Below are 26,989 nucleotides of genomic sequence, written 5' to 3'. Positions count from 1 at the left end.
CATAAAACTAGTTCTTACTTTTACTTTTCGTTTGAACTAGATTTCAATGTGTACGAGTAGAAAACTCATGAAAGTAGAGACCCACATAGGTGTGGAGGGGGCACACGTACACACACACACAGCACAATGATTAACGTTTCTGGTTTGAGCTTGACCTTTCTAAAATTAACTATGTTGAGGGAGTGAACATTAAGCACACAGAATTAATCACTGACCTACTGGGGTGAGTTTCCTTTAGGTGAACAACTTTCCACAGATTGAGAGCAATATGTGTCGAACGTGGTCTAATATAAAAAATATCTCTAATGTGGGCGGCTAAGTGGCGCAGTGGGCAAGGCGCTCGCCACTAACACAGGATATGCTGGGTTCGAGCCCAGCTCTCGGCGTTGCTACCAGCTTGGCTGGTCGTTCATACTAACACAATTGGCAGTGTTAGGGGTGGGAAAGCTGGTGGGTGGGGATTGGACGTTGTGGACAGCGACTCCTACAGGTCGGTTGGTGCGCCTGTATCAGGAAGTAACGGGGGCAGCGTGAAACTCCCACGCGTTACTCCTCGCCACTGAGAGATCGTGCTGTACAGGTGAAAAGATGTGACAGCTGCCTCCTCGTGTACCGGAGGGGACACGTGATGCAAGGCTTGGTCCTCACTTCAGCCGACCAGTGGGAGGCATAGTCTAGCAACGTTCGAGACAGGGGAGGGGAGAATTGAAGGGAGAATTGGCGAGGCGAAATTGGGATGGGAGAAAAATAGAAAAATAAGGAGAAAAAATTGATAAAAAAATATATATATATCTCTAATGTCAAATTACTCTTAAACAATACGCATATGACCAGTTTTAACCACCCAGATACCCCAACCACCCAGATTCCCAAACCACATGAATACCCCAACCACCCGGATACCATAACCACCCAGATACCCCAATCACCCAGATACCCCAACCACCTAGATACCCTAACCACCCAAATACCTCAGCCACCTTGCCACAACAGCATGTGGCTGGTGTATCTGGGTGGTTGATTGTCACAACATTATCACCAGTTTCCTTGTTTCTAGATATCTGGGCCGTAAAAAAATACCTCATACAGCTAAACAATTCTGATGTTAACAGTACAATAGATAAGATTATCTTTACTGCAGAAACTTCTAACAATACAGATGATATATTAAAATAAGATCATTAATAAATGTAAACAAGACCTAAGTAGATACTTGCTAAGTAATTGGCTTTGGTCTTGGATAATTACTAAGGCTGTCAAAGTTAACGCGGTATTAACGCGTTATCGCCCGATTCTATTAACGGCACTATTTTTTTTAACTCAAGATTAACTAAAAAGAAAATTATAATAATAATATCTTTAAATTTTTTTTACTAGACTTCACTCAGGTGTATTATTGATGCTCTCATTGATACTATGTTTGTTTCTGAAGTGTGTGTGTGTGTGTGTGTGTGAGATATAGAGAGAGAGAGAGGGGGTGAGAGAGATGAGGAAGGGGCAAGAGAGAAAGAGAGCTGAGAGAGTGTGTGTGTGTTAGAGAGAGAGAGGGGGGGGGTGTGATTACTCAGCCTTTGTGTGGGTGAATGTAACAAGTTCCTAACGTTTTCTTTCCCCTATTATTTCATGCACACTTTATTCATTGTTTTAAATTATTATTTTCGTTTAAGTTATTTTGTGCATCACTCTGTTTTGAATTTGATGCAAATTTGCAATGCATGAGGGTCATCCTTTTGTGTTAAATCGCTGCATAAAGAAAGCATTTGTTGACTCGCATGTTAATAAGAGTATTAAAACTTGGAACTTGAAAAAGATCTGTTTAAGGTAAAAAACTTTTTTAAATTTAAATGCGATTAATTTGAGATTAATCACGAGTTAAATATGGACAATCATGCGATTAATTGAGTTAAATATTTTAATCGATTGACAGCACTAATAATTACACAAGATTAAAAACCACCAATGAAAAATGATGTCTTAGGCTACGTTTAGACGGAGAGAGTCTGAACAGAAACCGCAAAAGTCGTCTTGCGGTCTCACTTTAAATTTTGCGTTTAGACTAGTGTTTTGGGATGGAATTCTGCGTGCAGACGAGGCTGAAAGACTCGAGACGACGGAGCCCCGCTGTCACACGATTGGCGCAGATGTCACATGACCAGAAACGTCAGTGGCCAATCAGATCGCCTCAGGTCGTTGAGACAACCAGACGTGCTGTGAAGACCCGCCCTACTCTGCCTCTGATTCGCAGACTGTGGGTGGGGGAATGTGATTGGACCAAAGCAGAGTCACTCACAGACAGTGGGTCCAGTCACTAATAGTTGTGATAGCCGCGGGACAGATTCTTGTGTATTTAAAAGTACTGCCAATGTAGCCTTCAGGTGATCGCCATGGATAGAATCAGACATGCTTTGTTTACGCTTCTAGGCTACTGGCGCATGCCTGTGATGTAAGCAGTACGCGCAACGAGAGCCTTGACAACCCTTTCGTCATCGTTTTATGCGGTTTGACAGTTTAGATGATAGCGCAAAAATTTATCGTTTCTAGGAATTCCACCCTGGAAGGTGGTCTCACTTTTTTGCGGTTTCACCCCGTAAAAACGCTGTTGCCGCATAAACAAAAGGCACATCCGAAAAAATATTTTTGCGGATTCACCTGCTAGCGTTTCCGTCTAAACAGGGCCTTATTCAGTACAAATTAACTCATTCAGAGCCACGCCCATGTGACCAAATTAGGGCTTGTAGGCCAGCGCTTTAATCAATGGGAGGACAGGGATATTTGCGAACGCTTAAACTATATCTTAAATTATGGCTATGGGTCTGTCATGTACAAAGGTCTAATGACCATATAGAATATGACTGGAGCGGGCTGTACATGAAAACCAGCCCGTCCAGCGGATGCTTTAAGCACCGTCCCGAGCAAGTAAGAAACAACACAAGACGTTTTCCAAATAGTAAATTATATATTTATGGTGATAGGGATTGAAACCTCCACCATAATGCACAGGGGAAAAGGGTAGGGGAGGACAAACAAGACATACATATATACAAACAAACACTTAGTAAATAATATAAATGTAACTGTGCCAGTCATGGGACACAAAGAGAAAGCCACACGATATCATTCCAACAGCTACAGCTAGGCGAGAGGGCAACCTCCTCACTCCACTCTGGAACGTGGCAGTGATTCAAATGAGGCGCCCCGTGTGTGTGTCATTCTCCAGACTATATCCCCTCATTCCACTGACTGCCCACAGGTGTACGAAGCAGGTGCAATCAGCTCAATCAGGGGAATGAGTGGTATCTGGAAAAAAGAGAAAGAAAAGCAAAATTAGGAGATGACACATCACACAAACAAAAATAACACAACTACTACTAACCATACTAACCGGAGGTTACATGGTGTTCAGAAATATGGCAATAATGATAATGAATCAACCCACGTACGTGACAGGGTCTAATACACCCGTCGCTTATCAATGACTTGCTTGCAGTCAACATGTACGAAACAGATTGTTTTTTCATCAGTACATTTCCGTTATATTATCGTATAGCCTACGATCTGCACTCTAGTGGAACCCTATCCCTTCTAATACTGAATAATTTTCTTCACATGTACACACCCATCCGCCTGGCCACACCCACATCCGCTCCTCTACATAAGCGGGGTCGTGGCCATACTAACAGCTCCTTCCCTATTTTCACCACCAAAAAAGTGCCTGTATACACACCACTTTAGTTTAGTGCCGAAATAGTTATTGGAAAGGAGTTACGTTATTGGAGAAAAGGAGCTGCGTTGACATTATATCTTTGTTTTCTCTCTCACTATATTTCGAGGAAATACAGCGATAATGTCTTTGCCACCGGAGTGTCTAGAAGATGATGATCATTCTGACCTCCACCAGCACTTCGCATTAGGGGCTCGCGTCGCTGAGCAATCCCCGCCGGCATTGCCTCCGGCTCTGCAGCTGGACACTTTGCTTCGGAGGCGATCTGCCGTGTGAGGGCTGACGGCCTCTCTGGGCGGGTGATGTTTTTTGCGACGCGGGCGCCAGGTGTGTTGGTTGTGGGGGGAACAACTACACAGCTTACGAAGGTCGGCTCCAGGCTGGGATCCTTTTCGCTGCCCCTTAGCGGTGTGGAGGGGGTTCTAGTTTGATGCCACACGTTAACATTAGCTCCTCCTCAAGTAAGAGCTTTGTTTTCCTGGGACCGTGATTCCGAATCTGCGGTTCAATTCCCCGGGTCTCTGGACAAACAGATACCCACTGTCGCTGTGCTGGCCCCGCTTTTCAAGATGAAAAACACCCGGCGCAAGGGAGGTGAGCTTGGTGTTCGTTACGAGAATATCTCCATGCTCAGGTCGGCTATAGTCCGCGAGGGACTTGTTGCAGACACCGCTGTGTCTGGTAAACACCGTTCTGAAGAGGGACGTGTGTTGCCTTTTTCCCTTTTTTTCTTCGGATGAGAAGAGGAAAAGACAGCGGCTGTCTGAAGTGTTGGCCTGTATTGCTTTTCTCATGTTGTACAGTTTTCAGTAGTAGCCGCTTAGCTTGCTTCTGCATGCGCTAGTGGCTAGCGATAGCCGGGTTGAGCTAACTGTTAGCCAGTTAGCTGTTAGCTACGACGTTAGCTGCCGGCTGCGCTCGGCTGGGAACGTTAGCTTGATGCTATCAGTTAGCCTAGAGTTAGCTGTTTAGCTTGTGCTACAACCATTGGCGTAGCCGTGAGAATAGCAGGCCCTGGCACTCTGACTACGACGTCATCTTTGGCAGAAGATGTAGTCGGGCCTGCGCCATGACCGGTTGCAGGAGGGGGGCATCACGCCGGCCATAGCTTCTTCTGGCCTAGCCAGCGAGAGGCCTTCGTCGACGTGGAGACCAACCTGTGTTGCGGCCTTTCGTCCTGCGTTCCTTGGTGCAGGTAAGATGTCCAATGGACATTACCCCACTCTTCCTTCCTTCCCCTCCCGAATGTTTTTGTTAATAACGATGTCTTTGTCTACAAAACATAATTTACTTCACTACATTTGGAGATACGACGTGTGCTGTGTGAGAATTGTCTTGGTCGCTTTGTATAGCTTGGGTTAGCGTTGGCCAAGGCTTGTGCCTTTCTCTCTACCTAGGAACAGTGTTGTTTTTTACGTGAGTAAAAATGAACTGTTTTTATTTGTTGTATGATGAGAAGTTGTGTGTCTTCATGTAACGTTTAGGCAACGTGGCTGAGTTTCAAGTTTCTTTAATAGTTGTCATACAGAAGTACAGAATACTTTTATACAAAATGCTTCGTTCTGTTACGCTCCAAAAGATAAGTATGAAATAAAATAAGTATAGCATGTAAAAAATAGAAGTCACGTACGTAGACACAAGTGTTCAGTATGTACATATGTACAATGTTCAATGCAGAATAGAAGTAACTGAGTTACCATACAATATACTATGCAATATACTAATATACAATATACTATATAGTGCAAAGCAGAGATGGGATGAGGTACAATTTAGGTACAATTTAGGTACAATTTACAGTAAGGTGTACTGAGGTATGGGTTGTAGTGCAAATTCTTTGCCAATAAATATAAAGTGTGTCTAGGTGTTCTAAGGTGTGGAGAGTGGGTGCTGCAGTGTGTTGTTTGTTTAAAGTGAGTGTGTGCGTGTGGATGTGTGTGCTGTGAGTGCATTTGATGGTTGTTGCATAGTGTTATTGTTCGTTGAGCAACCTGATGGCCTGGGGATAGAAGCTTCTTCTGAGTCTTTCTGTGCTTGCCATGAGACTCCGGTATCGCTTGCCTGACCGCAGCAGTTCAAAGAGGCAGTTGTTTGGGTGGCTGGAGTCCTTGATAATTCTCTTAGCCTTACCCCTGCACCGCTTGTTGTAAATGTTCTGGAGAGTGGGAAGCCCCCCTCCAATTGTGCGCTCGGCTGAACGGGCCACTCTTTGTAGTCTGCTACGGTCTTGTGCGGTGCTATTCCCAAACCAGGAGGTGATATTGCCAGTCAGGATGCTCTCTATTGTACATGAGTAGAAGTTCTTAAGGATCTTCTGACTGACTTGGAACTTCCTTAGGCGTCTGAGGAAGTAGAGGCGTTGCCGTGCCTTCTTCACAACACTGTCAATGTGTGTGGTCCATGTCAAGTCCTCAGATATGTGGACTCCGAGGTACTTAAAACTGTTCACTCTCTCAACCGGTGCCCCGTCGATGCTGAGGGGGCTGTAGTCCCTGACCCCCGACCTCCTAAAGTCCACAATCATCTCCTTTGTTTTGCTGACGTTCAGGGAGAGGCTGTTCTCTTGGCACCATCCCCTTGACCTCTTCCAGGTAGGCCCTCTCGTCGTTTGCAGAGATCAGGCCCAACCACTACTGTGTCGTCAGCAAATTTGATGATTGTGTTGTTCTGCTGAGCCACACAGTCATGTGTGTACAGGGAGTCCACAACTGGCTGGGTTACCCTACAATGCTGTGCATAGTGGCATATGATCGAGGGCTGAGTCCCTCTCTTAGCTTGTTATTCTTTACTTGAGGGTAATGATGAAAATAACAAGTGGCACGTTTTTTTCACACATAAGCAGAGCTGTGGGAAACCTGTTCAAACAAGGTCATCGTCTGTGGCTGGCGTGCAGAATGTGAAGCTGTTACCCTAACAGGTATAATGCGTTCATGTAGCATGCTATGACTGGTGTCATGGCTCTGTTTTGTCGTTGCATCGTATCAGGGGTGAGGGGTCATGAGGGGTGGGCTGATAAAATCCTCCCCCCCCCTTTACTGATTGGCCGGGAGGTGGGACCTCCTGCCTGTCAGTTTTCCCTGTCGGCTGAGGGGCAGCACGTCACAGGGAGGGGGAAGAGGGGGGGGGGTTCCCTGGTTCCACTCCTTGTTAGGATGGGTGGGTCACAGGATTCCCCCCCCGGCCATGGGATACGTCACTGCGTGCGTTTCCTATTGGCCAGGAGACATCCATGAGGTTACAGGCTCTGTGCTGCAGACCACTGTCTTTGTCAAAGTTGGATGATGCGTTGCATTAGAAAACTGTTCGTTTTCTGCTCTGCTCTCTATTACATTGTGTATTGGGCCGTTGGTCACTTGGCCCAATTATTATTGCATGTATCTTTTTCAATTGTACTCACGTGGAGGTTGATTGATGTCTTGGATATGTGTGTCATGTGTATGCCACTACAGCTTGCCCAATGCCCATAACAGTGACGTGCTTGGTCCATACTGTGTTGTACCTTGCGCTGTGTTTGGGGGCCTGGTCCTTCTCCATTGTATTCACTCCTCCCTCCCCCTGCTGGGCAGGTATGGGAGGGGGCTGTCGAGGTGGTTGCTGTCAACCCCTCTAGGCATCCCTGTGTCGGTCCCGGTCCGCCAGGCCCAGGACCGGACTCGTTCCCGTCGACCTGTTGGCCTGGGTTAACCTTTGAAAACTGAAACACTTTGTTTCTAGGTTTTTCTTGGTGGGTTAAGGGAACAACCGCCTCCTGTTAAACTAAACATAGGGAGGTGGTTGGTTCTCCGGTGTGTTGGTAGCAGAGTCGACTCTCGGGTTGAGGCCGGGCTTGACCCCGTCTGCCCGAGAGTGTGCCCCCGCATTTTTCATGACGTCTGCCAATTGTGTCGGCTTCTCCTTTGAACCTCGACCCCGCTGGAGGGGTCGGGTTTGTTGAGGTCATGACATGGTGCACAGCATACCGAACGCCCCTTCCGCCGGGTACTGTGGGGGTGGTGTCATCAGTGACCGTCTGATGGGGTCCCGATGCTACGGCATCATTGACCTCACCGGGCCCCCTTTTTCGGGGGGTCCTGGCCCTCAGGCTGTTCCTGGGGCTGGGTCCTCCTCCGCGCTCCACTGCTACGGCCTTGCCACGAGGTTGGGTTCTTTACCTTGACCCCGTGATATTGGGAGCTGTAACAGGTTTTTTTTCTTCCCGTTCGTTCCCTAGTGGCATGTGGGATGCGCGCCTGAGTGGTCGCGGGTCCTTCTGTGAAGATAAGTCCCACGATCTGCTCACCCTGTGCGTTGAGGTGCTAAACCCTCTTCGCACAGTCGGATCCGATTCCCTCCCGTCCCCCTCTAGGGGGGTCCGGGGGCTCGGGTCCTCCCCGGTTCTGATGGTTGTGGGGGGCCACAACGGGTACATTTGTTGAGCTTCCGCTCTGCTCAGCTCCTGTGTTCAACTAGAGTGCAGAGCGTAAGCTATACGATAATATAACATACGGTTATACTATAACCATAGTTATATGAGTATAGCGAGAGCTCTGCACTGACTCACTGAGGACCCTGTGGTCTTCGCCTTCGGTGGTGAAAGACTTGGGAAGGAGCTGTTAGTATGACCACGACCCCGCTTATGTAGAGGAGCGGATGTGGGTGTGGCCAGGCGGATGGGTGTGTACATGTGAAGAAAATTATTCAGTATTAGATTGATAAGGGATAGGGTTCCACTAGAGTGCAGAGCACTCGCTATACTTGACCGTTTTGAATCCGAGTATAGTTTTGGAGATTTATAGTAATTCCAGAGAAAGACACGATAATAGCCCTTTAGTGGAATACACAAAACACGTTGTAATTTTTCGGCTGATTTATTAATCGTTTTCAAATAAACACTAGATTATCGATAGTATATGTGTCCTCATGTACGAAGAGAAGCGGGTCTGAAAAATCGCTTCTCCGTATTTTGGTCGGCGCGAACCTCACACACATCTGATTACCCCAAGATTCATAACATACAGGCCTTACCTCACATCTGATGTCATGCAAAAATATTAATCCAATTCCTGATCGCCATTCCAAATATCGATTGCGTCCATTGATCCAATGTTATAGTCCAAAACACATAATCCACGATGCTCCCAGTCCCCCCAGTCAATGCAATAGTATCCAGCTGCATGCCCGAGAAGTAAAACCTGGACCGGACTTTTTTTTTTATGCACAGTCCCAGCCAATCCAATCCAATGATGTGCAATACCATCCGGGAGACGATAGGCGGCGGTATTTGCCCTTTGCGAGCTCAGACCCATTCCCAATGATAACGTCAGGCTGGATGGATGAAAAATGAATGGATATCACTAATAAAAGAAATAACAATTAAAACCTGACTATACTCGTGATTGCCACTCAAGAGTTGTCGGCGTATACGCCTCATAAATAATAAACAAGTAATCTTTGTTTGAGAATCAACACCTGCCTCTCGTCTATCCGTTCTGCACTGCACCTGGGTCCAACACACCTACCCAACTGTAACAGTTTCCTCTTTTGAAGAGCAGGACACGTGGGATTGGCTTATGACTGCCATCTGGAGGTGGACGGTGCGGGTGCCAATGGCTGATCTTGGTGCCAGGCAGGGTCACAGGGACTGCACGCCGGGGTGCTGGGGTTGGCTGATGGCAGGCCGGGGTGCTGGGGTTGGCTGATGGCAAGCCGGGGTGCTGCGGTTGGCTGATGGCAAGCCGGGGTGCTGCGGTTGGCTGATGGCAGGCCGGGGTGCTGGGGTTGGCTGATGGCAGGCCGGGGTGCTGGGGTTGGCTGATGGCAGGCCGGGGTGCTGGGGTTGGCTGATGGCAGGCCGGGGTGCTGGGGTTGGCTGATGGCAGGCCGGGGTGCTGGGGTTGGCTGATGGCACGCCGGGGTGCTGGGGTTGGCTGATGGCAGGCCGGGGTGCTGGGGTTGGCTGATGGCAGGCCGGGGTGCTGGGGTTGGCTGATGGCAGGCCGGGGTGCTGGGGTTGGCTGATGGCAGGCCACGTCAATGGTCCTTTGCATTGGGCTCTTTCAGTGGACTAGCTTTTTGTGTTTGGCTGGTATTAACTATTTCTTGCTGCTCCTTAAATATTAACCAATATATATAACTATAAATTCAAATAGGTAACTTAAATATCGAGTATTTCCTGTAGTCATCTTCGCTTTTGTTCCTCTGCTTTCAGTGCTAACTTAGGGAGATGGATGAAATGGCCAACCAATGGGTTCCCCTTGCATTGCAGAATGTGTGTGTGTGTGTGTGTGTGTGTGTGTGTGTGTGTGTGTGTGTGTGTGTGTGTGTGTGTGTGTGTGTGTGTGTGTGTGTGTGTGTGTGTGTGTGTGTGTGTGTGTGTGTGTGTGTGTGTGTGTGGTTTATGGGTGGATAGGTTGTTTTTGTTTTTATGTACCGTCATTATCCGTCTTTGTCTTGTTCCTTGTTTGGTTTGGTTTTGTAAAACCTTTAAAAAAAAGAATTACAATAAAAATGTCCCTATACTCAAGTCAAGTCAAGAGTTTTAATTGTCACGGCATACAAGTATACAATGAAATGCGGGTGGTCTTGCCCGCGACGATGTGCAATACAGTGGTACAACATATAATAGAATCCAATCAAAATACAGTGGTACAACATATAATAGAATTCAATAAAAAAAAAACATTGTGCAATAAACAGGTGACAGGTAACATGGTGTGACATCTCGGTATCTGTACATAGTATTTACAGAGCATATAGGACATGCTAGGTAGCTTTAGTAGTGCAATACACTGTTCCTGTTGTTATACTAAATTAAAGTGGCCTTTCCTCTTGGCCATAAGTGTGCGTGTGTGCGGCACGAGTGTGTGCCCGCTCGTGTTAAAGTGTTAAAGTGGCTGCTAGTGTGTGAGCGTGCACAGCGTGCGTGTCGTGTGTGTGCTTGTGTGTGCTTGTGTGTGGATAGTTCAGTTTCTGTGGCACTCAATGTTCATTGTTCAAGGCTCTGATGGCCTGGGGGAAGAAGCTGAGCCTAAGCCTCTCCGTCCTAGTAGCTGGGGTTCGCAGGCATCTGCCTGACCTCAGCAGCTGGAACAGGCTGTTATTGGGGTGGTGGGGGTCTTTCATTATTCTGCAGGCTCTGGATTTGCACCTCTTGTTGTATAGGACCTGCAGGGGAGGTAGCGCAATACCCGTGGTACGCTCGGCTGAGCGCACCACTCTCTGTAGGGCCTTCTTGTCCTGTGCCGTGCTGTTTCCATACCAGGCAGTGATGTTTCCGGTCAAGATGCTCTCTACAGCTCCTGAGTAGAAGGACTGGAGTATCTTCCCCGATACTCTGAACTTCCTTAACTGTCTCAGGTGGTAGAGGCGCTGCTTCGCTTTCTTTACTACTGTGTCTATGTGTGTTGACCATGTCAGATCCTCTGAGATGTGGACCCCCAGGTACTTAAAGCTGCTCACCCTGTCCACGGTAGCCCCGTTAATCATCAGTGGTGTGTGTGTCTCCTGCTGTCCTCTCCTATAATCCACGATCAGCTCCTTGGTTTTACCAATGTTCAGGAGCAGGCTGTTGTCCTGGCACCAGCGTTCCAGTACCTCAACCTCCTCCCGGTAGGCCTTCTCGTCGTTGTCCGAGATCAGCCCCACCACCACCGTGTCGTCTGCGAACTTCACTATGGAGTTGGCGCTGAACTTGGCCACACAATCGTGTGTGTAGAGTGAGTACAGCAGGGGGCTTAGAACACAGCCTATATACTTACTGTACATGTTTGCTCATATTTTGCTCTAACACACAACATGCACTCACACACCAAGCACAGCTACTTGACCATTGCGATAATATATATATAGTCTGGTAAGAAATACAAATAAGAAAAACATTTAACTACCCGGTAATTGAAGTAATTAAAACGCTCACTTCCACTATCATCTTCTTCTGATCAATTGTCATCAAATGTGCTACCATAATTACAGATGAAGTTTTCGAATTCGTCTTTCTTACCCGACTACAAAGGTTGTAGAGGAACTAATTAAAAGTCAGTGCAGGGCAAAATAACACTTTACTCAGAGAAAAGATGAATGAAAAGTCTTGATTATCTATTTATCTTTTGCGAGTGGTCATGGTATATTAGATGTACCGAAATTCACCATATCATTATATAATCTGTAGCCAAATTTTATTAGGGGGATTTACTCTATTCCAATCTATATAGTGAGTTGAGAAACCACTGAATGGGGATGTGTGACCTGGAGGGAAGGGCAATAAAATAGATAACAGCAGTGGACAAAGTCTACATAATGACATCCTCATTTGTATTGTGAATTATCTAGGTTTCACCTTGACCATCTCTATGAGGGCAATGAATCTCACATGCATATACGATGAAACAGCTGAATACTGGGATGGTCACATAAAGATGTCATGTAACATGGTCACATGACATTCTATAGTGATGTCACTTTTTAGGGACTTGCAGTAGGGGGGATGAACAACTCTATAAACCTAAGGTTGAGACAGAACTTAGAGGAGATTGGAGGACAAAACGACCAGGCGGCATGCATGCTAGGAGCCAGGACATAATAATAATAATTGGGTGAAAGTGAAACTAACCTCTCTTGTGTTGCTTGTTCTGTGTTTGTCAGGTAGCTGGTAGGCCGGTTAATGGTTGAGTTGGGTATCAATTCATTCAGGCTCTCCAATACAATAATTATCTTGTCATCATATTTACCAATACTTGTTAACAATCATTGATTTGTTGGCGTTATGTCATAAGGTCATAGCATTATTATTGTAAAATTGTCATAAAATATTAAATGATTAAAATGGAATATGATGATTTAGAGAACTAGTACGCTTAATCTATTCTATATACATCAGTATAGGTGGGATCATATAGGCTACTTCAAGATAATCATTAAATGATTTTAATTGAACTTCATTTTGCGTTAGGCTTTTACCTTTCCTCTGCATTAGGGCCTGGCCACACTGATCCAATGTGTCTGTCCCGTCTACGTCTGCTTTTAATTACTTGTCAATGAGAAGACAAGGGCTGAAGATGCTCCGTCGCCGCCAGATTTGTATCCATTTTGACGGACAGAAAAGTTTAGAGGGAGTGGACTTTTTGGAACTGACGGATACATCACTGTCCGTTTCATTAGCAAAGCAGTTGTTTCTGCAGGATTACGTTAGCTAGGTTCTAAAAAAATAAAGAAAAATAAAGCAATGGCCAGCAATACCTGCCGTGTGTTTTCTCGCTGCTTTGTGATGGATCAGTGCGGCCACTCCCTTACCCATTAAAGTAATTTACCAGATGATCAATGAAAGCGCAGATCCAGCTCAACATCCTTTCCCTGAGCTGTAATGGATTCTAAACATCTAGATTCAAAATCGTAGGTTTGCTGAGAAAGCCATAATTTCATGGAGTGGCCAGCCGTTCTTTCTGTGTAAACTATCATTCGGAGTATGAGTAAAAACAAGAAATCAGGGTTAAAGGTGAACACCACCCAAATTAAGAATTGATGTGTTATTTCCATGGTCCAGGGAAGCTCAATCAATATTTGTGAACATGAGCTACTCTCTCATAAAACCAGAAACCAGAGAAGTTAGACTCAAACTTGTCATCAGGTAGTTTTGAAACATAAAATGCATCCGTATACACAGAACATTCTCCTGGGTGCTCTCCTATAACACTGTTCCCAACTCATTGTCTATAGAGCAGCTCCAGGCTTTATACTTGATGACATCCAAAATGTGAGTTTTAGCACTCTAGTTTTTGGATTTGGGAGAGTTGTTCATGTTCACTAATATTTTAGTGAACATACAGTATGTCTCTGTGTGTATGTGTGTGTGTGTGTGTGTGTGTGTGTGTGTTGTGTGTCTCCATGTGTACAGTATGTGTGTTGTGTCTCCATGTGTGTGTTGTGTGTCTTTAACTCTTCATGTGTGTGCTGTGTCTCAATATGTGTGTATCTATGTATATATTGTGACACATCTCCTCCCCCCTCCTTTGGATATGTGAAGGATATGAGATATGTCTGCCACAGGAGGAGTAGAGTCAATTAGGTAGCTGATTAGTACTAATAGAATACACCTGCGCAGCATTAGTCACACACACATATCACATGCACACACTCCTGACACACACACTAGCTGATTAGTACGGATAGAATACACCTGCGCATAATTAGTTGACACACATCTCACACGCACACACCCCAGACACCCACAGTACAAATACACTAGGATAGTGAGAGTTGAGTTGAGCGGAGTAAGGAGTTTGAGTTGTGGTATAGAGAGAGAGAGAGATATTGAGATTCAGAGTTGCGACGGTGAGAGGTAGTGAAAGGTGAGGAGAAAGCGAGATAGATGTTCTTTGGTTACTGGACCCTGGCCTGGCTGAGATTCCCCCTTGTGTACTGATCCTAGACTGGACAACTACCCTGAATTGTGAACAATCCCTTTTTCTGTCGGCGAGCCTGTTTTGTGTTTTTGACCCCCGGACCAGATCACGACCGTTCTATTGCTTTTCCCCTCTGGATTCTGCCCTGAATTCAATACATACTTGTATTGATTGATATTGCTCTTGTGTGGACATTCAAATTAGTTTGTATTTGAACCGTGGCAAACCTGTACCCTACCAATATGTATGTGTCAGGGTTTCCGTTAGAAAAAATTGTTGCCGGTCTCCGTGACCTGCAAGATTTCAATCTACCGGACAAATGAGATTAATTCCGGTCATAGTTTATTGAGCTTTAAAACAATTGAATAAAGAATGTCATCCTCAAGGCATGTAGATTTATAATATTATTACTTAAAACTATAGGCTACTTTTGCGTATACAGTCATTAATATATTCCAAATAAAATAAGTCCCTCGATACTCCGTGCTGCTGCTGACTTGAAATAAAATAGACCGCGTATGTGGGCAGTCGGTCCGACTCCGACACTAAACAGCAGTCTGTTATAATCACATTTTTATGAGCTAACGAATTCCGTTATATTGGACATTTGTATTAATTATATCAAGCGAAGAACTGAGAAATTTTGCAGAGAGAGACGGCAACATTATCGTGGGTTTGCGTGATGTATATCTCCACCTCCCAACGACTTGGTGCTGGTCATAATGTCCGGTGAAAACAACTCCCTCCAAGCACAACTTGACCACCCGAACCGTACCAAAACAGGCCAAAATTAAATAGCCCATGCGACGAACGATTCATTACATTCGTTTCATCGTTGCTCCACCAAGCAGCCGGTCCAACAATGAAAGCTGTTATCAGCGCGAGCCGGCCGCAGTTAGTTTGCAAGAAGCATCCAGCTGCAGACCCGCAGAGCAGCTTTCCAGGTCTGGGGACCGCACTGTGCCAGCAAAGCTGGTGGGTTCTGTGGGTCTGCAGCTGCATGCCTTCCGCAAATCCAGCAGCAAGCTCTCGCTGAGCGAAGCAACGACAACAAACGCAATGATTGTTTCGTTCATCGCATAGGCCACCCAACTCCAGCCCATCCAAATACAATTCAAATAATCAAACTGTGCCCAGAGGGAACTATTTTCACCGGACACTATGACCGGAGAGATTAAATATGTCGGACTTCAACAGATTTTGCCGGTCAAAATCCGGTAATTACCGGCTAACGGAAACGCTGGTATGTGTGTGTATGTGTGGGTCACACTAGATATGAGTCTATTATGGTGTCCTACAGTATATTTGCCCCGAAGCAGAAGAAACAGGCCAGGCAGTATACAGTATATATATACATACACACACACACACGCACACGCACATGCACACACACACAGATTCCAGCGAGGAAGCTGGACAATGATATATCAACAGGCTTGTACATGCCATGTCTTCATTAACACTATGCCGTCCGTCCACGAGTATATACGTGTTTCGATTCCATGCGTTGTGGGGCAGAGCCACGTATATACTCGTGGCAAGTTGTTATTGTTTTATTCCATATTTATAACGCTATTAACGTCCGCTATCGAGATCCATTACCTACCCACATATTTGATTTTCGAAACATGCACTACCGGCCAGATCCGCTTAGGGGCGCCATCGCTCCACTGCAGTATCATTGAGGGGATTTTAAAAAAGATTTCTTTTACAGTCCTGTGGGCGGATCATAGAGCCTCGATTCCAAACGAAGACCCTCCATCTTTGATCCCGTTACCGAACGTATTTTTCAACCTGGAATAATGGGATTTATGATTAGCCAATGTACATATCGATCTACCAGAATCCGATGACTAATGAAGAAATGCTGCCGGCGATCACATGGCCTGACGGTAGGATACTATTACCCCAAATTACAGCTGGATTGGACATTGTTTTAAAACCTAACGTGATAGACCACTGACATTGGCTACCTGAACGCATACTCTATTGCTAATCAATAATACTAATCGGCGTTCCCCGCCGCCCCCATTTCATCCATAGATGCTCTGTAATAGTCCGGATGCTACGCAGTTTGTTTTATTTCATTCGTATATATACAGCAGAAATGGCGTTTGATATAACGGCGCCAACGTTTAGCCATTTTCTAGCTTCCTGAAGAAAAAAAGAAGAGACGAAAAGCGCGATAAACCTTATATTCACGACGCTATAAAATGACAACCAACCGATGAATTTTTATTTTCTTTAAGCCATTATGAAGGCACGGTTTATGCACTCAAGTGACAATGAGAATGGACAGATAGCAATACTATAAATGATATATATAGCTCTTAGAAAGTACATCGGTTTGTAAACAATCCTCTGTCCTCTGAGGCATAAATCGCCGCAAGAGTGCGGAAGCCATAGTGTTAAAGCCCTTAACACAGTAGCACAGTGGAGGAAGCCTGTACTCCACTCTGCAGCTCATCCATTTTTTAACCAGCTGCTTCTTCTTTCATTCTTCCTCCTCTCCCATCGCTTCCCGGATGTTGAGGCTGCTTTGCTTTTTCAGAGGGGTGGTGTTACGTGCCAGGCTGTTTGCCACTGTGTCCTGTGTCCTGTGTTGCAGCAATCATATGCTAATTGGGAAGCTGCCTGTCTGGGCTCAAAAGGCCCTCCCCCGCCCCACACACTGCCACTCTACTGCTGGAAGACACTGTCTTCCTCCCTTCCACCACAATTGACCTTTTGTTTGTGCTAGTTATTATAATAAATATATCCTTTTGGTTTAAACTTGACCATTGGTGTCTGTGTCCCCCTTATGTTGCTTCCCTCTGAGCCAGGGTCGTAACAGGTGGCTATAGTTGACTGTTCTGTTAACTGACAAAAGTGGGACCAGGGCCCCACCACCTACTAAGGCTGAGCCCGAACCCTGTTTTTAGGGTTCGAACGTTCGCCAGGGTTTATCGAACGAACGTTAGAACGTTCGTTTTTTGTAAATTTTTTAATAAAATTATTTTTTTATTACTTTTTTTTTTTTTATATAATTTTTTTTTTTTATTATCATTATAGATCCTACGGAGGGCGGCATTGCATAATCTATTGGTGAAAAAACATGTTTACAGTGGTGGCTGTTCATGTAAACATGTAATTAAACAAAGCACTCAGAAGAAAATAAACAAGCTACTGAGTACTGCATAAAGTTCCTACTTATGATAAACAATAGCCCTTGCACACCGCAGTCACGTAAGGGGCTAGATAAACAAATGCATTCGTTTTGTGGCATTCACGTTATATAGTTAGTGTTACACGTTCAATAACAGGTATTCACTCTTGGTCGACGGGAAGGAGAGAGGCGCGCGCCTCGGCTCCTTCCACCGTCTACCTCTGAACGGGGGACGGCAGAGAGACAGAGAGACACCGGTGCGGGGGTCCCGCCGGGCTCCCAACACGCCTGCCGCCTCGGCCAGAGTTGTTTCCAACGCAACCACCTCCCGCCATGAAGCTCGCGCTCCGTGGCCGAAAAAGGCTGGTATTCAATACTATTCATTAATGATCCTTCCGCAGGTTGACCTATGGAAAGTTGTTACGACTTTTACTTCCTCGGCGGGGAGCTAACGCTACGTTAATGCTTCTCTCAAGCAGATCAATGGCGGCATTGCCGGAAGTAAAAAAAATAATAAACGCTTGCCGATTGGTGGTAACAGCAGAGGCGGGTGCAAGCGGTGTGACGTAATTGGCAGAATCGCCTGTCATTCAATCAAAATTGTTCTATTGCATTGGTTGAGACTAGAGCTCTGGTTGAGTATCCAGCAACAGCCCGGCAGAGACCATACTGGTTGAGCCGAGCGATCTCACTCGGGGGACGCGCCGCTTCACATCGCCTCACCGTCGTTGCGCCTGCTTTATTTTTTTTCACCGAACGTTCGAACCCATTAATTAAAGTCCGAATGTCAGCTTAACGAACGAACGTTCGAACGTTCGAACGTTCGGGCTCAGCCTTACCACCTACCTCATCTGCAAACTTGATAATGGTGTTGGTGCCATGTATAGGAGTGCAGTGTGTTTAGAAACAAATCTCAGCAGAGAACACATGTTCTGATATTAACACACTACAATAATAAAGTGCAACATGTGATGAAACTTTTGGAGACCTGTAATCAATGGGGATATAGCTGTTCATTCAACTGCTTGGCTGTTTCCGTTTTGACACCTGTCCATTTTGTATAGTTTAATCACCTGTACATAGTATATTACTATTGCACTTTACTGTTACATTTGCACTCTGGTTGGATGCCAAACTTATTTCCATTGTACTGTACTTGTGCTGTATAATGACAATACATTTGAATCTAATCTAATATAAATATGTTAGAAAGTAGTTGCTGAAAATATTTGAAAAACTGTGAACTATGTACTACTGAATTGTGGAGTTAGACCATTAAATGTTTTTTCACCATTTTTGTGTTCAGGACTATTTGGGCGGCCTGAAATCATGGCTTGATGACACACTAGAGCCATCCTTAGCATAACCCCTCCCCTAACACTATATAACACCTAGAGAGCATTAGCGTGGTTTGATTAGAGTTGATAGTAGCTTGAAAGTGTAGCATAGCAAAGCTAATGCTAACCGTTACATGTACACAGTGATGGGCAAGCTACTTGGGAAATGTAGCAAGCTACACTACAAGTTACTCTCGATTAAATATAGCTCAACTACAATGGAAGCTATCCCCAGAGAAATGTAGCAAGCTACACTACAAGAACATGGCAAAAATAGCTAGCTACATCGGCACTACTTTTTTTTTTTTTTTTACTTCGTGATCAAGTTTCCACCAAACAAATAGGCAGGCAAAAAAAATTCTCAGTTTGATTGTTTATTGAAACAAGCCCTCGGTCTGGCTTTTTGTGTCATCCTTTTAACATGAACTTGTATTATGTACAAAATCCAGGAAGGCAAGTTTAGCTGGGTGCAGCCTCTACAAAAGAAAATAAAGAGCCCATTTGGTTTGATCAGTTTTTATAGTATAGTTTGTTGATTACTTTTGATGCAGTAATGGTCTTTTTCTTTTCTATTCTATCTTTATGTATTATTTATCCCTAAACTCTGCATCTTCTGAAACCTGCCCACTTTATCAACCAAAAACACACTTCTTCAATATAGCGGCACGGTGGTGTAGTGGTTAACACTGTCGCCTCACAGCAAGAAGGTCCAGGGTTCGAATCCCGCTTGGGGACCAGGTTTCCATGATGCCAGTTACCCAGGTGGGGTATCTCCCAGGCCTTTCTGTGTGGAGTTTGCATGTTCTCCCCGTGCTCGCAAGGGTTTCCCCCCCCGATAAGATAAACCCAATGGAAAAACATGCACAACAACAAGATCGCTAACGCTGTGGCGTCCTTGACGAAGACGGACAGGAGCACTTGGATTGGTCCCCTGGCGCGGCTCACGTGGCGCCTGTCTGCTCCCGGCTGCCCTTGGGGGGGAAGGACGACGGGATGGGTTAATCGCAGATACGCATTGTATGCATGGTTCGCATGTGTGCCAAATGATGACCTCGGAGCAGGTCCTAAATTATTATTAATTATTATTATCTGAATTGTAACTGTTTTACTTCATTTTACTAGTATTATGCTACCATGTATATACTACTACCAGTACCAACTATGCTAATATGTCTATACTACTACAGTATGTACTCCGAGTATAACACTCAAGCTTGACACTGACAAACAATACTACTTATCCTTGGCTGCTAGATATGTACCACTCCTGCTGACTTGTTGTACACAATTTGTAAGTTGCTTTGAATGAAAGCGTCAGCTAAATGACCAAATGTATTTAAATATGTAACTCACAAAACATTCCATGGCCCCAAAATCATGTGGGGACAGTTGAGAACCACTGCTCTAGCCTCTAGGTGATCTTTTCCCTCTTTTTTTCTTTTCTCCACCCCCATAATATTGTTCATTTTCTGCCTACAGTGACACATCATCATGATAGCAGCTATCTGTTAGTTAAAGCTGTTGACAAAAAGTGTACTGACTTGTGTGCTGTTTGGGAACAGTTGATTTTCATCAGCTCACCTGAATGTGTTCTCAAGTTAGTGCTGGATGTGTGGGAAGTTTAGAGCAGCATATGTTTTAGGCGTTTTTTCAGTCAAACTCATAAATGTGTCCAGATAGGGCCATAGAGAGGCATTGTTGACATCGAATCCCTCTGCGATTATTTCGCGCGGACTGGTTCATCTAATCTGTTAAATTGCATTCATTCATTCTCATTCAGTGGTCTGCGTTTCGATTTTCACTTCCTGATTTGCAGGTTGGAGTCCCGCCCTATCCTGCCTCTGATTGGCCTACCCGTAATGTTTTGGCCTACCATACCCAATCGTGAGTCGTCATACTCATATCTAAACCAACCAACCAATCATAGTGGGTTTTCTACGGGGAGTTTTTTTTTCTCCTCACAAATCTTTATAGTCTAGACTGTTTCTCCCGACAGTAGCGTGTAGCGTTTCCTCGTCGCTACATCACTACTTCGTTCTATAAATAGCTCCGCTACAGAGACCGCTACCTGGTTAAAAAGTAGCAACGCTACCATCACGCTACTGAGAATTGTAGTTAAGCTATGTAGCGTCGCTACTTGTAGCTAGCTACTGCCCATCACTGCATGTACAGTATGTGAATGGAAAATGCTAACAAGATTAGCACCAAACTCCGGGAGGTCTAGTTAAATAAAAACACAGATTTGGGTGATCTAACCTAGTTTGCTAGTTAGTCAATAAGCTTTCTAACCAAGTCGGGTCCATTTGATAGATTTGGTAATTTAAATGGTTAGTGATTGAATGGAAAAATAAAATGGCACTTGAGCTGAAAGGGAGCTGTCAATCAAGCATCATCTGACCGCGCGTCATATGAGCTGTTTTTTAGCTGTTTTATTATAGTCATGAACGTCTTTTAACACATTGGGCGCCAGAGGTCGCTGTGGGCGTATGGCCGTGTGTGCCAGCACTGTAATGAATGGGGGTACATGCCGGTGTTTGCAGTGCTAAAACTATATTAAATATTATGGATCTAATAATATAGTCGATTGTAGGGGTGTAACGGTACACAAAAACCACGGTACGGTACGTACCTCGGTTTTGAAGTCAAGGTTCGGTACGGTTTTCGGTACAGTGGGAGAAAGTTTGGCTTTCCATGTTCCACTCAGGGGTGATGTAGTGTTCAGTAACTAATTGTACTTGTAGGCTGTCAACGAATATTCTATATTGAAATGAATAATCGACTTGTAAAAAAAATAAAAATAATAATAATAATTATATTAGATTGTGAAAAAAACAGCCCCCCGGTGGGTGGTTAACATACCGTTGTATTCGTTCGGTAGACTATACAGCCGTTTGGTACGGTACGGTACACACTGAAACTTGTTCGGTTTGGTACGGATACGTGTACCTTTACACCCCTAGTCGATTGTCATTGAGTTTCTTCCGGTCAAGATGCAAAAAACAGATACTTTTTTCATCAATACATTCCCGTTTTATACCGTGGTGAATATGAGTATAGTTTTAGAGTAATTCTGTGTAATCCCAGGAAACGTGAAGGAACTATCGAGCCACTGCTCCCCCAACCTGGAATATATATCCATCAAGTGTCGACCTTTCTTCCTCCCGAGGGAGCTAATGTCGATCATCCTGGTCGGGGTGTATATTCCACCGCAAGCCAACACTGGCGACGCGCTCTCCAGGCTCCACAACGAGGTAAATAAACTCCAGGCAGCTAACGTTGATGCTGCTATTGTGGTTGTGGGTGATTTCAATAGCGCCAATCTAAGAAAGGTATTGCCGGACTTCTATCAGCATGTGATTTGTAACACCAGAGGCGGTAACATTTTAGACCACCGTTACACGCAATTCAAGGGTGGATACAAGGCTCATTCTGCTAGTGGCTTCGGGAAGTCTGATCATGCGGCCATCTTTCTTTCACCAAAATATAAACAAAGAATCAAGAGCACTCCGGTAGTCTCGCGAGAGGTGCAGAAATGGGATGTGGAGTCAGAGGAGACGCTCCAAGCTGCGCTTGAATGCACAGACTGGAGTGTATTCCGTGACACAGATAACATTAATGTCTACACGGAGACAGTGCTGGACTTTGTTCGTACTTTGGTGGAAGAAACAATCCCCACTACCAGGCACGTGCACACATAGACGTGAAGGGGTGCCCGGGCACCTGCCTTTTTCATTTTCCATTAGAAAGTGCCCTTTTGATGCCCCTTTTTTAATATTTTTTTACTGTTGCACATATAGATAGACTGCCCTGCCCTTCCAAATGAAAGATGTCATGATAGAATCTAAATATTAGGTAAAGAAAGAGAGATAAATGCCCCTACCCCTCTCCTGGAAGGACCTATTATTTACGCATAGCACGTGGGTAGGTGCCGCATCCGTAGCCGCATTTCTGGCAGACGCTCTCTGATTGGCCGACGCCAGATTCTACACTGATTAAGCCTAGCCACTCTTCGAAGTAGGTTCAGGTTAGAGTTTGTCTTAGAGCGTGACGGCAAGTTCTTTCGACGGTTAAGCTTAGGCACTCTTTCAAAGTTGGTTAATGTAACTGAGGGGTACAATTCCCTGACTGTATTGATAAGTATGGTATCATTAAACCACTACCGCTTTATGTACTTTAATTACTGGCCATACAGTACATGATATATAAATATGATGAACACTTCCCACAATGAATCGGTTCCACACAAAGGTGTAATCAAGTATTTATTGCAGCAAAAGGTACATAATATACTTCTCTGTATTTTACTTTGGATGCGCTTATAAGGCAAAGGAATGTGCGTAGGCAAATCAATAATGAATGTCCATTCTCTGGTTACGCAGGAGGTAATTATACAACCTGAATCTTAGAGAATTATATCTATGGTACACTAGTAATATATAGCGGGAGATACTGGAAGGGTCCCCCCGGTTGTAAGCCAGCAGGGGTAGAGGATCTGTCGGTAGTAGAGAGTCTGGTCAACGATGACTAAGGAGACTCCAAGTACAGGAGACGGTGCAATAGTCTCTTGATCCACAGACGAATACAGCTGTTCTCCGTAGACTGTAGCTCCACAGTGAAGAAAGCTAGCCGGCCTCAGGCTCTCTGAGGCGCAGACTCGACTGGTCTCCTCACAGGGTAAATCCAACATGTGTAGGCGTCGGCGATTCTCCGCTCCATAAATCACAGGACCAAAACAAATATAATCCAGCCGCAAAGGGCTATGTAGTCGTCGGGTAGATTAATCCAGTGTACATGTCCACACGGTTCTCGTCTAGGTCTCCTCGGGTGAAAGCGCCATGAAAGCAGCCCAGCCTGGATAAGCACTCTAGCTGATACGAGGAAGCGTTGGTGATGCTGGTCACTGTAGAACTTTAGCCGCACGATACACTATACACAAATAGACTATTACTGACTTAATAGAAATATGTCGCACTCGACGGTATAGCGCCAAACTCTGACAATTCAGTTATTAATTCGCACGCGGTCTCAATGCTCTATTTTGGGGCCAAACAGGCCATACTTCACCGCACGGAGTATCGTGGGTGAGGCTTCAACTTATTGGGTAACTCTACTTCTGTATTCACCTGCGCCATATTTATATGCACGGCGAACAATCTAGTGCCAACCTCATTTCTGTCTCGTATCCCTGGGCAAGGCCGGGCATGTACAGACATGTCTTGACGGTGGCTTTGAACCTGACTCTGGAGGCACGGCCCCGGCGCCTGTGGACCGCTGTCCAATAGGAGAATGAAATATTATGGTCTGTAATAGGCTAAAGGGATATTCCGTGTATATGTACAAGGAATATACAAGGGATATCAAACGATATACAAATACTATGCAATATATATCAATCAATAAATATATATATTCGGTTTAATCTGATCCTTTGTAACAGTTAAGGTTAGAGTTTGTCTTAGAGCATGGCGATAGAACGCCAGGTAGTTTGCAGGCTGTTCGACGCGGAAATGGGCAAAGACAGTAGACACAGCTCATCAGTACTTGTGTTGTGCTAACTGCTAAAGAAGCTATTTGGCTGGACGCAGTCTGGATAGTGGATATACATCAAGACAACAGTCTGTGACTGTGGGACAGTGGACATAATACTTCATCAAGCCCTCCTGACCTGGACCACGTTTCAACTAAACAAGTGAGTTAATGCGGTCTCTCTCTCTCTCTCTCTTTCTCTCTCTCTCTCTCTCTCTCTCTCTCTCTCTCTCTCTCTCTCTCTCTCTTTCTCTCTCTCTCGCTCTCTCTCTCTCTCTCTCTCTCTCTCTCTCTCTCTCTCTCTCTCGCTCTCTCTCTCTCTCTCTCTCTCTCGCTCTCTCTCTCTCTCTCTCTCTCTCTCTCTCTCTCTCTCTCTCTCTCTCTCTCTCTCTCTCTCGCTCTCTTGCTCTATCAACACAGTGTGTTAATTTCGGCATGCCGCCCGCAGCTGTTGGTCTGGAGCGCATATTGTGTTATTAAAGGGACACTATGTAGTTTTGGTGACATCTATCGGTGAAACTGAATGTACCATAGACTTGTATTAACCCCAAAAATCGGGCTTGCGCGCTGTGCGCGCTCGCATTGCATTTAATAATTGATGCCCTTTTCTACTTTTTGGGCACCTGCTTTTCTAAAGTCCTGTGCACGTCCCTGCCCACTACCACAATTAAAGTTTACCCAAATCAAAAACCCTGGGTAGACAAATCCGTCCGTGAAGCTCTGAAAGCGTGCACCACAGCGACGGCCTGGTGGCAGGCAACATGAATGACCACAAGGTGGCGCGATACAACGTAAGGAGGACAGTAATAGAGGCAAAACGGCGCTACAGGGATAAAATTGAACTTCAGTTTGAACAGCTATGTGGCAGGGCCTCAAAACGATGACAGACTACAAAGGCACCTCCCTCAAACTGAACAGTGACATCTCCTTAGCAAATGATCTCAATACCTTCTATGCGAGGTTTGAGGCTGGTAATAACAACACCAGCCTACAAGCCACGGCAATGGGGGGGGGGGGGGGGTCTGCTGATGGAGACTCAGTGTTCAGGGTAACAGAGCATGAGGTGAGGCGGACCTTTAAAAAAGTCAATATCAGGAAGGCAGCAGGACCGGACGGCATCCCCGGCCGCGTGAACATTAAAGGCAACCAACTTGTGTTCAGCTTTTCTCTGATTGGCCACGACCCCCCGCCCCCTTTTGCCGCGAGCGCGGCAGACAAGTGGCAGAGGTCCCAAATGAAATGAATGAAGCGCGGAGCTGTAATCTTTGTCCGAATTGAATTGCACGAATACACAACGCATTTATCAAAACAACTACACGCTTCACTTGTCAGTGGAGGCTGTGGAGGCTGCTGACTGATTAACTAGAAACTGTACATTGTAACGTTATATAATGTATAATGTTATTTCGCGAGGCTGGAGGCTGTGGAGGCTGCTGACTGATTAACTAGAAACTGTACATTGTAACGTTATATAATGTATAATGTTATTTCGCGAGGCTGCTGACTGATTAACTAGAAACTGCACATTGTGAAGCGCCAGCGGGGCGATGCGGTGGTTTCTCCCCGGCTTCCGTGCGCCGCCGCCGGCTTGACTCGGTCCAGCTCCAGCAGCAGCGGCCGTCTTCCGTTGTAGAAGCCCTTTCAATGACAGAGCTCTCATATTTTGCGAATGCATAAACTATATCTTAAATTATGGCTATGTGTCTAATATGGCTGTCGTTTATCAATGACAGCCATATTAGACACATAGCCATAATTTAAGATATAGTTTATGCATTCGCAAATATGAGAGCTCTGTCATTGAAGTGGGTGGTGGCAGCGTAACAGAGTTCACTTCACTCTGATGTAAAGTAGCGATTTTTATTGTTTTGTCATGACAAACCAATTACATAATCCAACATATGTGTAAAGAAACAACATATGTTAACGGTATATTTTTTTAATGATTCATTACGAATGAATGAATCATTCATTACGAAGCAGACTACAAAGAGTGACACGTTCAGCCGAACGCACAATTGGAGGGGGGCTCCCCACCCTCCAGAACATTTACAACAAGCGGTGCAGGGGTAAGGCTAAGAGAATCATCAAGGACTCCAGCCACCCGAACAACTGCCTCTTTGAACTGCTGCGGTCAGGCAAGCGATACCGGAGTCTCAAGGCGAGCACAGAAAGACTCAGAAGAAGCTTCTATCCCCAGGCCATCAGGCTGCTCAACGAACAATAAACACTATACAACAACCATCAAATGCACACAGCACACACATCCACACGCACACACTCACTTTAAACAAACAACACACTGCAGCACCCACTCTCCACACTTTAGATCACCTAAACACACTTTATATTTATTGATAAAGGATTTGCACTACAACTCATACACCTTACTGTAAATTGTACCTAAATTGTACCTCATCCCATTTCTGCTTTGCACTATATAGTATTGTATATTAGTACACTGCATAGTATATTGTATATTATATGGTAACTCAGTTACGTCTATTCTGCATCGAACATTGTACATATGTCTATACTGAACACTGTGACCTCATTTTTTACTTCTAATTTACATGATATACTATGTTATTTCATACTTATCTTGTCTAGCACAGTCTCTGGAGCGTAACAGTAAGAAGCATTTTGTATAAAAGTATTCTGTACTTCTGTATGACAACTATTAAAGAAACTTGAAACTTGAAATGCCGCTAAACAGCGTTTTATTGCATTTCACTAGGAATCGTGCCATTTCTTGCTTGGATCAACAATCAATCTGAAATCAACGCTATATTATCGGTATTATGTTTCATCATGCATGCATGAAAGGGTGGGGTGGGGGGGGGGTTATGCTTCGATCGCCACCAACGGCATATGTTGTGGAGTA

General features: G+C 45.0%; 1 protein-coding gene across 1 annotated transcript in view; it reads right to left on the bottom strand.

The window, feature by feature from the left end:
- LOC311225992 (dynein axonemal heavy chain 7-like) overlaps window positions 1-26,989 on the bottom strand; it is a gene marked incomplete at both ends in the record, with an annotated part of 810,419 nt that overhangs the window by 124,350 nt on the left and 659,080 nt on the right.

This window comes from Notolepis coatsorum (genome assembly GCF_963971535.1).
Source record: "Notolepis coatsorum genome assembly, chromosome: 3".
Taxonomy (NCBI): Eukaryota; Metazoa; Chordata; class Actinopteri; order Aulopiformes; family Paralepididae; genus Notolepis; species Notolepis coatsorum.
The sequence above is the reverse complement of the archived record's forward strand: the minus strand, read 5'-3'. Positions and strand labels throughout refer to the sequence as shown.